The 12,498-nt window shown below is 47.0% G+C and overlaps 1 protein-coding gene across 1 annotated transcript in view; it reads right to left on the bottom strand.

Moving 5' to 3' along the window:
- Window positions 1–12,498, bottom strand: part of LOC139266002 (mediator of RNA polymerase II transcription subunit 12-like protein) — a 799,024-nt gene that overhangs the window by 430,103 nt on the left and 356,423 nt on the right. The gene's annotated exons all lie outside the window — the stretch shown is intronic.

Below are 12,498 nucleotides of genomic sequence, written 5' to 3'. Positions count from 1 at the left end.
GTGTTCCGGCACCAGTCAGGTACCGAGGGTGCCAGGCCAGAGCGGTCGAACATATATAACGATGTTTAACTGGGACTTGGGCAACTGTCCCTACAGATGACAGCAGTGTTAGATGGACTCAACCAACCATCCAGCTATTGATTAGCTTTCGTCTCGTGATTCATGGAAATAAATGACGGGCAGGAAAAGACCAGCTGGTCCATCAAGCCTGTTCCACATAATAAACGTCAAGAATTTATAAATTGTAGTACGAGGAGCATAATAACATAAAGCTCGACAAGAATCTAAATAGTGAATAATGCTTTTCAGCTCAGACTTGTTTGGAACATAAGATCATAGAAACAGGAGTAGGCCATTCAGTCCCTCGAGTCTGTTCCACCATTCAATGAGATCGTGGCTGATCTGTGATCTAACTCCATATCCCTTAATACCTTTGGTTAACAGAAAGCTATCAATCTCCGATTTAAAATTAACAATTGTTCTAGCACCAATTGCCGTTTGCGGAAGAGAGTTCCAAACTCCTCCCACCCTTTGTGTGTAGAAGTGTTTCCTAATTTCACTCCTGAAAAGTCTGGCTCTAATTTTTAGACTATGCCCCCTAGTCCTAGACTCCCCAACCTGCAGAAATAGTTCCTCTCTATCTACCCTATCTGTTCCCCTCAATATCTTGAAAATTTCTGTTATGTATGCATGTAAACCTTACCAAAATGCAAGACCTGCCACTAGGGGGCACACCTGTGGGAGACCTAAGGGACACCTGTGCACCCTGGGGCAAGCAGGTATAAAAGATGATTCACCATGCTGCTTCCTCACTCTGGAGTCTGAATAAAGAGACCAAGGTCACAACAGTTTGAGCTTGCGATATAGTCCTGTGGATTTATTCTGAACATAACAACTTTGATCAAATCGGCTCTTAACCTTCTAAATTCTAGAGAATACAATCTTAATTTGTGTAATCACTCCTTGTAACTTAACCCTTGAAGTCCAGGTATCATTCTGGTGAACCTATGCTGCACTCCCTCTGTTGTGTATGGAGAAAGAGTTAGACTGAACACTGTGTGCTCAAAGTAAAGTGTGACCGTAGACTTTTATTGCAGGTCTCCAGAGTGCCTCTTCAACCTGTGAGGCCTCCTTAAGTAACTGTGCTCCCAAGGGATTATGGGATCCCTTGGGATTCCAGGGAATGAGCCCTCTGGTGGCTGTACAGAGTAAATACAAGTCCACATATATAACACCCTCCAAGTCCAATAATTCTCCCTAAGGTGGTGTGCCCAGAACTGCTGTGCTCCAGGTGTGGTCTAAGCAGGACTTTGTACAGCTGTAGCGTAACTTCTACCCTCTTAGTATTCTAGTCCTCTAGATATAAAGGCCAGCATTCCATTAGCCTTTTTGATTATCTGTTTATTCTGTCTCTGGCAGTGAGTGAAAGAAATGGGACAATTTCTTGACCCAAATCAACTTCAGGTTAAAACTACGAGCGAGTCCTCAGACTTGGTCAGAATGACAATTGAAACACAGCAGTTTGCAATTCACTAACTGCAAGCCAAACTAACTCTAACAGTGCAATTTTACAGGCAAGAAACTTAAGAAAGACTTGGATTTCTATAGCGCCTTCAACGACTACCAGACGTCTCAAAGCACTTTACAGCCAATGAAGTATTTTTTGGAGTGTAGTCACTGTTGTAATGTAGGAAATGTAGCAGCCAATTTGCGCACAGCAAGTTCCCACAGCAATGTGATAACAAAAACAGATTATTTGGTCGTTATGTTGATTGAGGGATAAATATTGGCCAGGACACCGGGGATGACTCCCCTGCTCTTCTTTGAAATAGTGCCATGAGATCTTTTACATCCACCTGAGAGGTCAGACGGGGCCTCGGTTTAACGTCATATCCGAAAGACGGCACCTCCGACAGTGCAGCACTCCCTCAGCACTGCAGTGGGAGTGTCAGTCGAGATTTTTGTGATGAAGTCCCTGGAGTGGGAATTGAACCCACAACCTTCTGACTCAGAGGCGAGAGTGCTGCCCACTGAGCCACGGCTGACACTCCAGTGCAGCCACACAAAAGAGATTCAAACGTGGGTACAACAAATTATGAAAAACTAAATTGCACAATTTCCAAATAGCTCACCTAACTTGAACACCAAGGGGCCAAATTGCCCCTTTCTATAAGGCCTCTGGCCCCCTGAAAGTGGCGGCCAGGGGTCAGTGTGGAATGGCCGCCGAGTCTCCCACGGAGGGGCCACCATTTTTGAAATTGCCCTTCCTCAGTTTTGGAGCGGTGCAGGGAACCGCTCCGCCCGTTTTCCCGCACACGTCAACCCCTTACCGTCCGCCGCCGACCTCTTCTATAAATTACCCCGCGGGAGTGGCCCTGCCACCGGTCGGTGCCCCCGACAGCTTTTGCTCCCTGTAGCTTGGCGGCACAGCTGCCCTTAAAGGGGAGGTGGCGCTGCCGGCAACGCCATGTTATTGATTTTTGTTGGCCGACTGCCAGGTCGGGTCAACAATTATGGCCGTGGGTTCCTCTTGGGTGCCAGGCCGCTCCCTGGTGGCCCAGTATTTGCCACTAAAGTGGCTGCAGAGTTCGCAGCGGCCCTCCCCTTTAACTGATGGGGTGGGACGGTGTGACGCGCCAGCGCGATGATGTCATCAGCGCGGGGCTGATGCCTTGCAGCGTCGGTCACTCTGCCCTGCCCCCACTTCCTCCCCGCTAGTGACAGCCACTCCGCCCCGCCCCCACCATGAGGTCATTTCCGCCCCGCTCCAAAAAAAGAACCAAGTGCTGAATTTCTCCAGTTTGGCCGCCCCATGCATTGGGGGGGACAGGGGGGCAGAACACATCGAAAACGGTCAATGCGACTCGTTTCGGGCAGTGGGCAATTTCGACCCCTAAATGCTCCGTCAGCCCCTGTTGATCCCAGTCCCCTACCAGTGTGCACCCTATACTGTCACCCTATTACCCGCTGTGTTTTGTGGGCAAGGCTTTCGCAGGAGCTCCCCTGTTGGACGTCGTCACCATGGAAGATTGACACAGTGCTGAAGCATTAAAAGGGTGACCCGAGGGGCAGAGAGAGACCTGGGGATAAAGAAACACAGCGACAGAGGCAAAACCTAAGACAAAGAAATTCCGTCAGTACTTCAACATTGAGAGGACGGTCAGCGAAGAGGTGAGGACGGTGAAAGACAAAATCAGATTTAAAACGGAGCATGACCACACGATAGTGAATATTCTGAGTAATTACTTTCTTGGTTATTCACAAGTGACAATATGTCCTTCCCCGGCGATAACCAGTATCACTCCCAAATTCCCTCGATCTTTTGCGCTAATTCTGCAAAACCTCCACCGAGAGCCTCTGCCACACTTTGGCATAGCTCCTCCCACGTAGCAAAAGTGCAGCTCATGCAAATTTCCTGAATTTGCGACAGTTTTCATGCAAATCTACGCCTGAAATTTTAGGCGACTTAAAAAAAGTTGCGCCTCAGGGAGAATGAAAATGTCACCGCTATATCTTTGGTCTGTATCTTTACAGCATCAAAATGATTTGCATTGAGAATCTTCCACAATTTCATTTTCTTAAACGTCTGGTGCCTAATGGGCAGAAATGATGGTTTGCTAGATTCAAACTTTAATTTTCATCAGGGACTTGAAGAAGGAATAGGTTGCAAGTTTGGTGCTTTACTCAGGTGACTGTTTACGCGGATTTCCACGTGTTTTACGCCGGTTTTTACGTTCCAGATCGTGCTATTGAAAATTTCAGGAAATTCGGGCACAACTCGCCGATGGGAAGGTCAGCGTATATTTCAGCGTAACTTGCCAGTTACAGCTTTTGAAGAAATTCCTGGCCAAAGTGAGAATTCTTGGGAATGAGGGGGAAGATCGTCCTATGTGGAGAGATCAAGTAGATTAGGCCTATATTCTCCGGAGTTCAGAAGAATGAGAGGCGATCACATTGAAACGTATAACATTCTTAGCGGGCTTGACAGGGTAGATGCTGCAAAGGTTGTTTCCCCTGGCTGGAGAGTCTACATAGAAACATAGAAAATAGGTGCAGGAGTAGGCCATTCGGCCCTTCTAGCCTGCACCGCCATTCAATGAGTTCATGGCTGAACATTCAACTTCAGTACCCCCTTCCTGCTTTCTCGCCATACCCCTCGATTCCCCTAGTAGTAAGGACTTCATCTAACTCCTTTTTGAATATATTTAGTGAATTGGCCTCAACAACTTTCTGTGGTAGAGAATTCCACAGGTTCACCACTCTCTGGGTGAAGAAGTTCCTCCGCATCTCGGTCCTAAATGGCTTACCCCTTATCCTTAGACTGTGACCTCTGGTTCTGGACTTCCCCAACATTGGGAACATTCTTCCTGCATCTAACCTGTCTAACCCCGTCAGAATTTTAAATGTTTCTATGAGGTCCCCTCTCATTCTTCTGAACTCCAGTGAATACAAGCCCAGTTGATCCAGTCTTTCTTGATAGGTCAGTCCCGCCATCCCGGGAATCAGTCTGGTGAACCTTCGTTGCACTCCCTCAATAGCAAGAATGTCCTTCCTCAGGTTAGGAGACCAAAACTGTACACAATACTCCAGGTGTGGCCTCACCAATGCCCTGTACAACTGTAGCAACACCTCCCTGCCCCTGTACTCAAATCCCCTTGCAATGAAGGCCAACATGCCATTTGCTTTCTTAACCGCCTGCTGCACCTGCATGCCAACCTTCAATGACTGATGTACCATGACACTAGAACCAGGGATCACAGGAACAGGATAAGGCGTTGGCCATTTAGGACTGAGGTGAGGAGAAATTTCCTAACTCAGACGGTGGTGAAACTCTGGAATTCTCTGCCCCACAGTAATGTGGATGCTCAGTCAATGAGCATACTCAAGACTGAGAAGAACAGATTTTTAGGCACTAAGAGAAGCAAGGGATACGGGGACGGGGTGTTGATATAAAAGTTTGGCACTGTATAAAAGCACGTCTGTTTGCCTGTGTGCTTTCTTTCTCTCTCTTGCACTGTAACACACCCAAGCCAGTGTCACTGCTGATCTGAGTAGGCACCTTTTCTGTACAAATATTCCAAAAGGAATGACAGTAGAAAAGGTTGTGGATCTTTGGAATTCACTACCTCAAAGGGCTGAGGATGCTGAGCCATTGAATATATTCAAGGCTGAGAGCGATAGATTTTTGAATTCTGGGGAATCAAGGGAAATGGAGATCGGGCGGGAAAGTGGAGTTGAGGTTGATGATCAGCCATGATCTTATTGAATGGCAGAGCAGGCTCAAGGGACTGTGGCCTACCCGTTCCTATTTCTTATCTTCTTAACAACAGTAACTCTTATGTATGCAATAAAGGTTACTGTTTAACTAAGCAAGGTACAACCTTGCTTCTGCTTTATTTAGGCCCAAAGTGCCTGACTCACAAAATGGCCGGCGTTTTATACCAGAGCAGCACCATGTGCGTACTACTCAGTGGCCTCCAACAATGAAGCCATCTGGTGGCTACAAACAGAATGTACATACATGACAGTAACCTAGACAAGAGCTGTCATCGTGGATTCAGTAGCGAAAGTTCATGACTAACCAACCTTAACTTATTTCAGGAAGCAATGACTGAAATGTCCTATTGTACAAGCCCTTTGTATGAGATTTGTCTTGTGCTTCTTCTTTTTTTTTTAAATCCCATTTTAATTTCTTCACTCATTCAAGTCAAAATAAAGTTTATTTTTTAGCATCATCTTTTTAATCTTGTGGGGATACATTGAATCGGAACCCGAATCATCTTTTGTTTCAACATTTATCATTATTTATTCACCGACTTATCTGCCAATTTTTCTTCCTAATTTATCTGGTCTAGTTCCCCTTTTTAACCTCGCTGAAATTGTTTTTTCTTCTGCCTTCAAGTGACTTTGTCTCTGATTATTCTATATGCAGTTAGACTTTTGGGGAACGTTTTCCACAGTAGCCAGTACCATACATCAAAATTTGCAGAATGAAAAGAAAATTAATGTTGAGAATCAGAAAAGGCCCAAAAATATATTTGTTGATTCCAGCAATATCTTTTTGAAGTGAAGAGGATGCGAACTTCACCTAATATAGCGTGCCTATCCAATCAATGCCTTATATAGAGTGATTGTGATCCCGCTGAAGCACTAAGCAGAAACCAACCACTTACATGGGATATATGGCACAGAAATAGGCCATTCGGCCAAATCAGTCCATGCCGGCGTTTATGCTCTACTCGAGCCTCCTCCTGTCTTTCCTCATCTAACTATCAGCATAACCCTCTATTCCCTTCTCCCTCATATACATCTTTACTGTTCGCTTCAACCATTCCCTGTAGTAGCGATTTCCACATTCTCACCACTTTGTGGGTAAAGAAGTTTCTTTTGAATTCCCTATTGGATTTCTTGGTGATTATCTTGTATTGATGGCCTCTAGTTATGCTCTTCCCCACAAGTGGAAACATTTCTCTGTATCCACTCTATCTAAACCTTTCATAATTTTAAAGATCTCGATTAGGTCACCCCTCAGTCTTCTTTTTTCAAGGGAAGAGACCCAGCCTGTTCATCCTTTCCTGATATGTATATCCTCGCATTTCTGGTATCATCCTCATAAATCTTCTCTGCACCCTCTCCAGTGCCTCTATATCCTATAGATAGAGCTGGAGCGCCAGGCCCTGGAATATTGTGGGCCGCCCCGACCTGTCTGAGAACACCACCGCAGGTCGGGGCTATAAATAGAGCTGGAGCGCCGGGTCCTGGAACATAGTGGGCCGCCCCGACCTGTCTGAGAACACCATCGCAGGTCGGGGCTATAAATAGAGCTGGAGCGCCGGGTCCTGGAACATAGTGGGCCGCCCCGACCTGTCTGAGAACACCACCGCAGGTCGGGGCTATAAATGGAGCTGGAGCGCCGGGTCCTGGAACATAGTGGGCGAAGGTGCGGCGAAAGAGGGTATGGGGCCCAGGAGAGCTGAGGGCCCAGGGGCAGCAGGGGCCAGCCCACACCGCGATATGTGTGCACGCTAGGTCCGTGCAGCAGAGCTGGTCTCCAGTCGTCCTGGTCAACCCTTGCCACTGGACCAAGACCTAGCTCTGTCCATCCCGTGTGGTGGCTGGTGTGCAACGGCCACCACACGTTAAAAAAATCCACGCACAGGCATCTTCCACCCTTCATGGTGCAGTTCGGGTCCTTCATTGAAACACCTGTGAACTCGTCCTTTTTTTGACGTGGAAGCAAGTCATCCTCGTTTTGAAGGACTGCCTATGATGACATTGCGTAGATTAATGGATGAAATCATCTTTCCTTGTACCAACTTTTTTTTTAAATAAAAGGGGAGGGTAAATCTATACTTTAAAAAAAAAGTTATTCCCCACACCCGACCCCCGCCTCGTCTTTCTTGAGTGTTCCCATCGCCTGTTCCTAGGCCTCAGTCTATCACTGAAAGTTGCCATAAAATATACAAAGAGGAATGTAGAGGTAACTCTCGCTTAGATTTTCTCTCTTGGAAGATCCCCAAACTTTAATTAGCAGCCCAATTGGAAGTCCCACCAATTCTCAGCTCCACCCATTTATCTTAATCCAAGCAAGCATTGGCAAAGGGGCCAAGAGTTACACATTACTGGGGGGCACTGAACATCATAACTCTAGTTTGGCTGGGGGCCGAAATTGCCCTCCGACCAAGACCAGGCGCACCTACCGATACAAATGATTTTTCTCTGTCCCAATCCACGGGGTGGAGACTCGAGCAAAATTGAATTCCTAAAAGTTTTTTTTTTCTCCAGGCGGTGTTTGGGGCGGAAGTTGTGTGGGAGTGGGGGCGGGAGGTCAGCATGGTGACGCTTATGACATCAGCGCGATGCCCACATGCCGCTTCAGTTGAAGGGGAGGGCCGCTGTGAGCTCTGCACAAAGTTTAGTTGGGCCCCACTGGACCACCAGGGAGGGTTTTGGCCGGGTCTGTGGCCCCGGTACCCAAGAGGGGGTAACAGAGCGACCCGGCCGAACGCGCGGCCGCCATTGTCGGGCCGACCTCGGAGTCAGTCGACTATTAAAATAAAATGGCGGCTGAGGCAGTGCACCCTCCCCTTTAAGGGCGGACACGCCGCTCAGCCACAAGCAGCTTCCTGCCGGGGTAAAGCGGTCGGTGGCGGCTGAGCCGCTCCTGCGGGGCAATTTCCCTCGCGGGGCAGAAAGGGGGTCGCTGGGACGGAAACATGGGCGTGGCAATTTCTCAAATGTCGGCACCTCTGCCCAGACTGAACGGGGCAATATCAGCCCCCAAGGGACTAACCTTTCAGCTTGACGACTGGCCATAAAATCGGTGTTGCCAATCGGCCGCTTGGTATAGGAACTACTACATTTAAAATAATAAAAGGAAGTAGTAACTTCCTGAAAGATGCTTCAGCTTAGTAATAGTAACCCAAAGTCATATGTCCGTCTGACAAACAGTTGTCACTTGCCATCTGCTTACACAATTTCAATTAACTCCGCACACCGAACAGACGTATGTAATGGCTTCAGGCTGTGCATGTAACCAGCTTCCTTTTATTTAAACTTCAACTCCCACAACTTTGGCGTTAGAATTTTGTCAGCACGTAATTCACTGAAGAAAATTATCAGCAACTGGAAAGGTTTACTGGAAACACCGGGATCTGCAGGTGATCAAAGTAAGTCTGCATTTCCAATGTTATTTTTATACATATAACTTGAGAAAACGAGGGATGTTCACTGGTATCACTACAAAAAGTACAGGACCAAGGTTAAGGAAGTAGGAGCAAAAAAGTAGTAGATAAAATAAAAACACAACATGCTGAAAATACAGAGCAGATGAGTCAACACTTGAAAGAGAAAGGCGGGTTAATATTTAGCGTAAATTCCTTTGTCACGACTCCTGATACGGCGGTGGCTAGGTGACACAGAGCTTGGATTTATCAAGTAGGATAGAATGATGGAGACAAGGAGCTCCACCGATCGGAGGACCTATGAAGCGATATGTTCAAATAATGTCTTTGCGTGGTTTGAAAAGCTATTCTCAATGCTTTGTGTGACAAATATTAGGATGCAATCAGATACATAAGAACATAAGAAATAAGAGCAGGAGTAAGCCATTCGGCCCCTCGAGCCTGCTCCGTCATTCAATAAGATCATGGCTGGTTTTCAACCTCAACTCCACCGTCCCTGCATTATCTCCATATCCCTCTATTCCCTTAATATCCAAAAATCTATCGATCTCTGTCTTGAATATACTCATGCAATAAGAACAAACAAAAAGGTCTGGCAATTGAATTGTAAGTTCAGTCGACGGATAGCGAAAGCCCAAGAAACACAGGTCCAGATACGAGTCAGACCGAAACAGGGAGGAAACGCAAACGTAAAGGAACAAAGCTAGATCTGGGGGTTTTCCACATTTCATTCCATTTTGAGGCTTAAAATGTGGGTTAGTCGCATTTATTTTGGTTTATTTGAGGTCTTAAAAGCACATCGTTAAAAACCTTTGCAAATACTGTGTTAATGTGGCTCTCCTGGTTATAGCAGTGGACAGCTGAGCCACAACACACCGGGAAAGGAACGGTTCAATACCCAGTCTGCGCCAAGCCCTCAGCCAACGCGAGCTGTAGATGCTGTAATGAGCCTCAACGGCCCTCGACTGGGGGGAGCAGGGGAAACTGGGCGAAGGTCCCCGCCCTGAGAATTGGGCACGGGATTCGCCCGTGGAGTGAACAGCATGAAAGAGGAGAAAGCAGATAGAAAAACAGGCGACACAAGGGCGCAGTAAGTTTAAACACAGTACAAGCATGATCCCCATTCCTCCCAATTCCTTCACTCACCCGCCACAGGCAGATAGATAAGCAGCTTGAAAGGGGATGGAGGCACTGAGGCAGAGTGATTGTACATTTGGCCATCGCTGGACTCACCAGTCCAGAGCAACATTATTTTTTCATACTTTTAGCATTAATTTATATTTACTAGTTTGCCATGCCTTTCAGTGGATAAACATACTTGAAATGTCGATAATTCCAGAACCTCAGGGTTTCATGCTTCATTGGGTTTCTCAGGTCAACAGTTCAGAATTCTGTGCATATTTTCTGAAACAAGATCCTCACGTGAAGTGTAACAAGTGGTTAACATATAAAAAACATCTTTCACAATGGCCTTGACAAAGTGGGGTTTGCTGGCTATGTCAATGATGAGAAGACATTGCCCCCTGTAGGATTCTAGAACAGCAGCACTCAACCCTAACCGACATTCCCTCTTCTAACCAGACAGGTGAGTGGATACAAGGCTGTGATCCAACTGAGGGAATCTAAATGGTACCAAACTGCAAAAACCCAAGGTGGCAATTTGTTATGCGAACCCAAAGATTCAGTTGCGGCCTCCAACATGTGGGGTGTCAGCCTTGGCTCAGTTGGTAGCACTCTTTGTCTCCAAGTCAGAATGTTGAGGGGTTCAAGTCCCATTCCAGAGACTTGAGCTCAAAAATCCAGTCTGACACTCTGAGTACTGAGGGACTGCTGCACTGTCGGAGGTGCCGTCTTTTCTCGCACAGACACGACGGGCCAAATAGCCTCCTTCTGTGCCCTAAATGATGCCACAAGATTTATAATATGGAGATATTAATTTAAAAAAAAACCTTCCTGTTGTCTCTGCCATTGAGCGACAATGGGTAATGATATCAGACCCCACAGAATAACAAGCTTTCTGTCAGCACTGAAAGAAAAACACTTGTACTTGCATCACACATCGGAAACATCGCAGACAGCTTCATAGACATCATCGTCATCATCATCATAGGCAGTCCCTCGGGATCGAGGAAGACTGGCTTCCATTCCTGAAGTGAGTTCTTTGGTGGCTGAACAGTCCAATACGAGAGCCACAGACTCGGTCACAAGTGGGACAGATAGTCGTTGAGGGAAGGGGTGGGTGGGACTGGTTTGCCGCACGCTTTTTCCGCTGCCTGCGCTTGATTTCTGCATGCTCTCGCCGTTGAGATTCCCGGATGCACTTCCTCCACTTAGGGTGGTCTTGGGCCAGGGACTACCAGGTGTCGGTGGGGATGTTGCACTTTATCAGGGAGGCTTTGAGGGTGTCCTTGTAGCGTTTCTGCTGCCCACCTCTGGCTCGTTTGCCATGAAAGAGTTCCGAGTAGAGCGCTTGCTTTGGGAGTCTCGTGTCTGGCATGCGGACAATGTGGCCTGGCCAGCGGAGTTGATCACGTGTGGTCAGTGCTTCAATGCGGGGGATGTTAGCCCGAATAAGGACGCTGATGTTGGTGCGCCTGTCCTCCCAGAGGATTTGTAGGATCTTGCGGAGACATCGTTGGTGATATTTCTCCAGCAACTTGAGGTGTCTACTGTACATGGTCCATGTCTCTGACCCATACAGGAGGGCGGGTAGTACTACAGCCCTGCAGACCATGAAGCTTGGTGGTAGATTTAAGGGCCTGGTCTTTAAACACTCTTTTCCTCAGGCGACCGAAGGCTGCACTGGCGCACTGGAGGCGTTGTTGGATCTTGTCGTCGATGCCTGCTCTTGCTGATAGGAGGCTCCCGAGATATGGGAAGTGGTCCACGGTATCCAGGGCCGCACCATGGATCTTGATGACTGGGGGGGCAGTGCTGTGCGGTGAGGACAGGCTGGTGAAGGACCTTTGTCTTACAGATGTTTAGCGTAAGGCCCATGCTTTCGTACACCTCAGTAAATACTATGTCCTGGAGTTCAGCCTCTGTATGTGCGCAGACGCAGGCGTCATCCGCGTACTGTAGCTCGACAACAGAGGTTGGAGTGGCCTTGAATCTAGCCTGGAGACAACGTATGTTGAACAGGTTCCCACTGGTTCCGTAGTTTAGTTCATAGACAATGGTTTCATTGGAAGACCATTGCCTGTTTATCAGCAAACATGTTGTACACAGCAGGATCCCATGTAATGATTCATTGCTTTGCAAGTGGCTATTCAAATAGACCCCACATTTAAATAGCATTAGCTGTAATTTTGGTGGTGCATCCATAAATTTCTCAGCAAGAATTGTTAGCAATTGTTCCTCCAATAATTTAAGTCACTAATAATTTGACGTATCTGCACAGTGAGGAGGAGAGCGATAGACTTCAGGAGGACGTAGACAGGCTGGGAAAGCAGATGAACATATGGCAGATGAAATTTAACACAGAAAAGTGCAAAGTGATGCCTTTTGGTAGAAAGAATGAGGAGCGGAAATATAAACTAAATGGTACACTCTTAAAGGGGGTGCACGAACAGAGAGACCTGCGGTTATATGTGCACAAATCGCTAAAGGTGACAGGAAAGGTTGAGAAAGTGCTTTAAAAGAGTTACGGGATTCTGGGCTTCGTAAATAGAGGTACAGAGTACAAAAGTATGGAAATTATGATGAACCTATATAAAACACTGGTTCGGCCTCAACTGGAGTATTGTGTCCAGTTCTGGGCACCGTACTTTAGGAAGGCTGTGAAGGCCTTAGAGAGGGTGCAGAGGATACTTAC

The sequence above is a fragment of the Pristiophorus japonicus genome, chromosome 6, assembly GCF_044704955.1.
Source record: "Pristiophorus japonicus isolate sPriJap1 chromosome 6, sPriJap1.hap1, whole genome shotgun sequence".
In the NCBI taxonomy this organism is placed as follows: Eukaryota; Metazoa; Chordata; class Chondrichthyes; family Pristiophoridae; genus Pristiophorus; species Pristiophorus japonicus.
The sequence above is the reverse complement of the archived record's forward strand: the minus strand, read 5'-3'. Positions and strand labels throughout refer to the sequence as shown.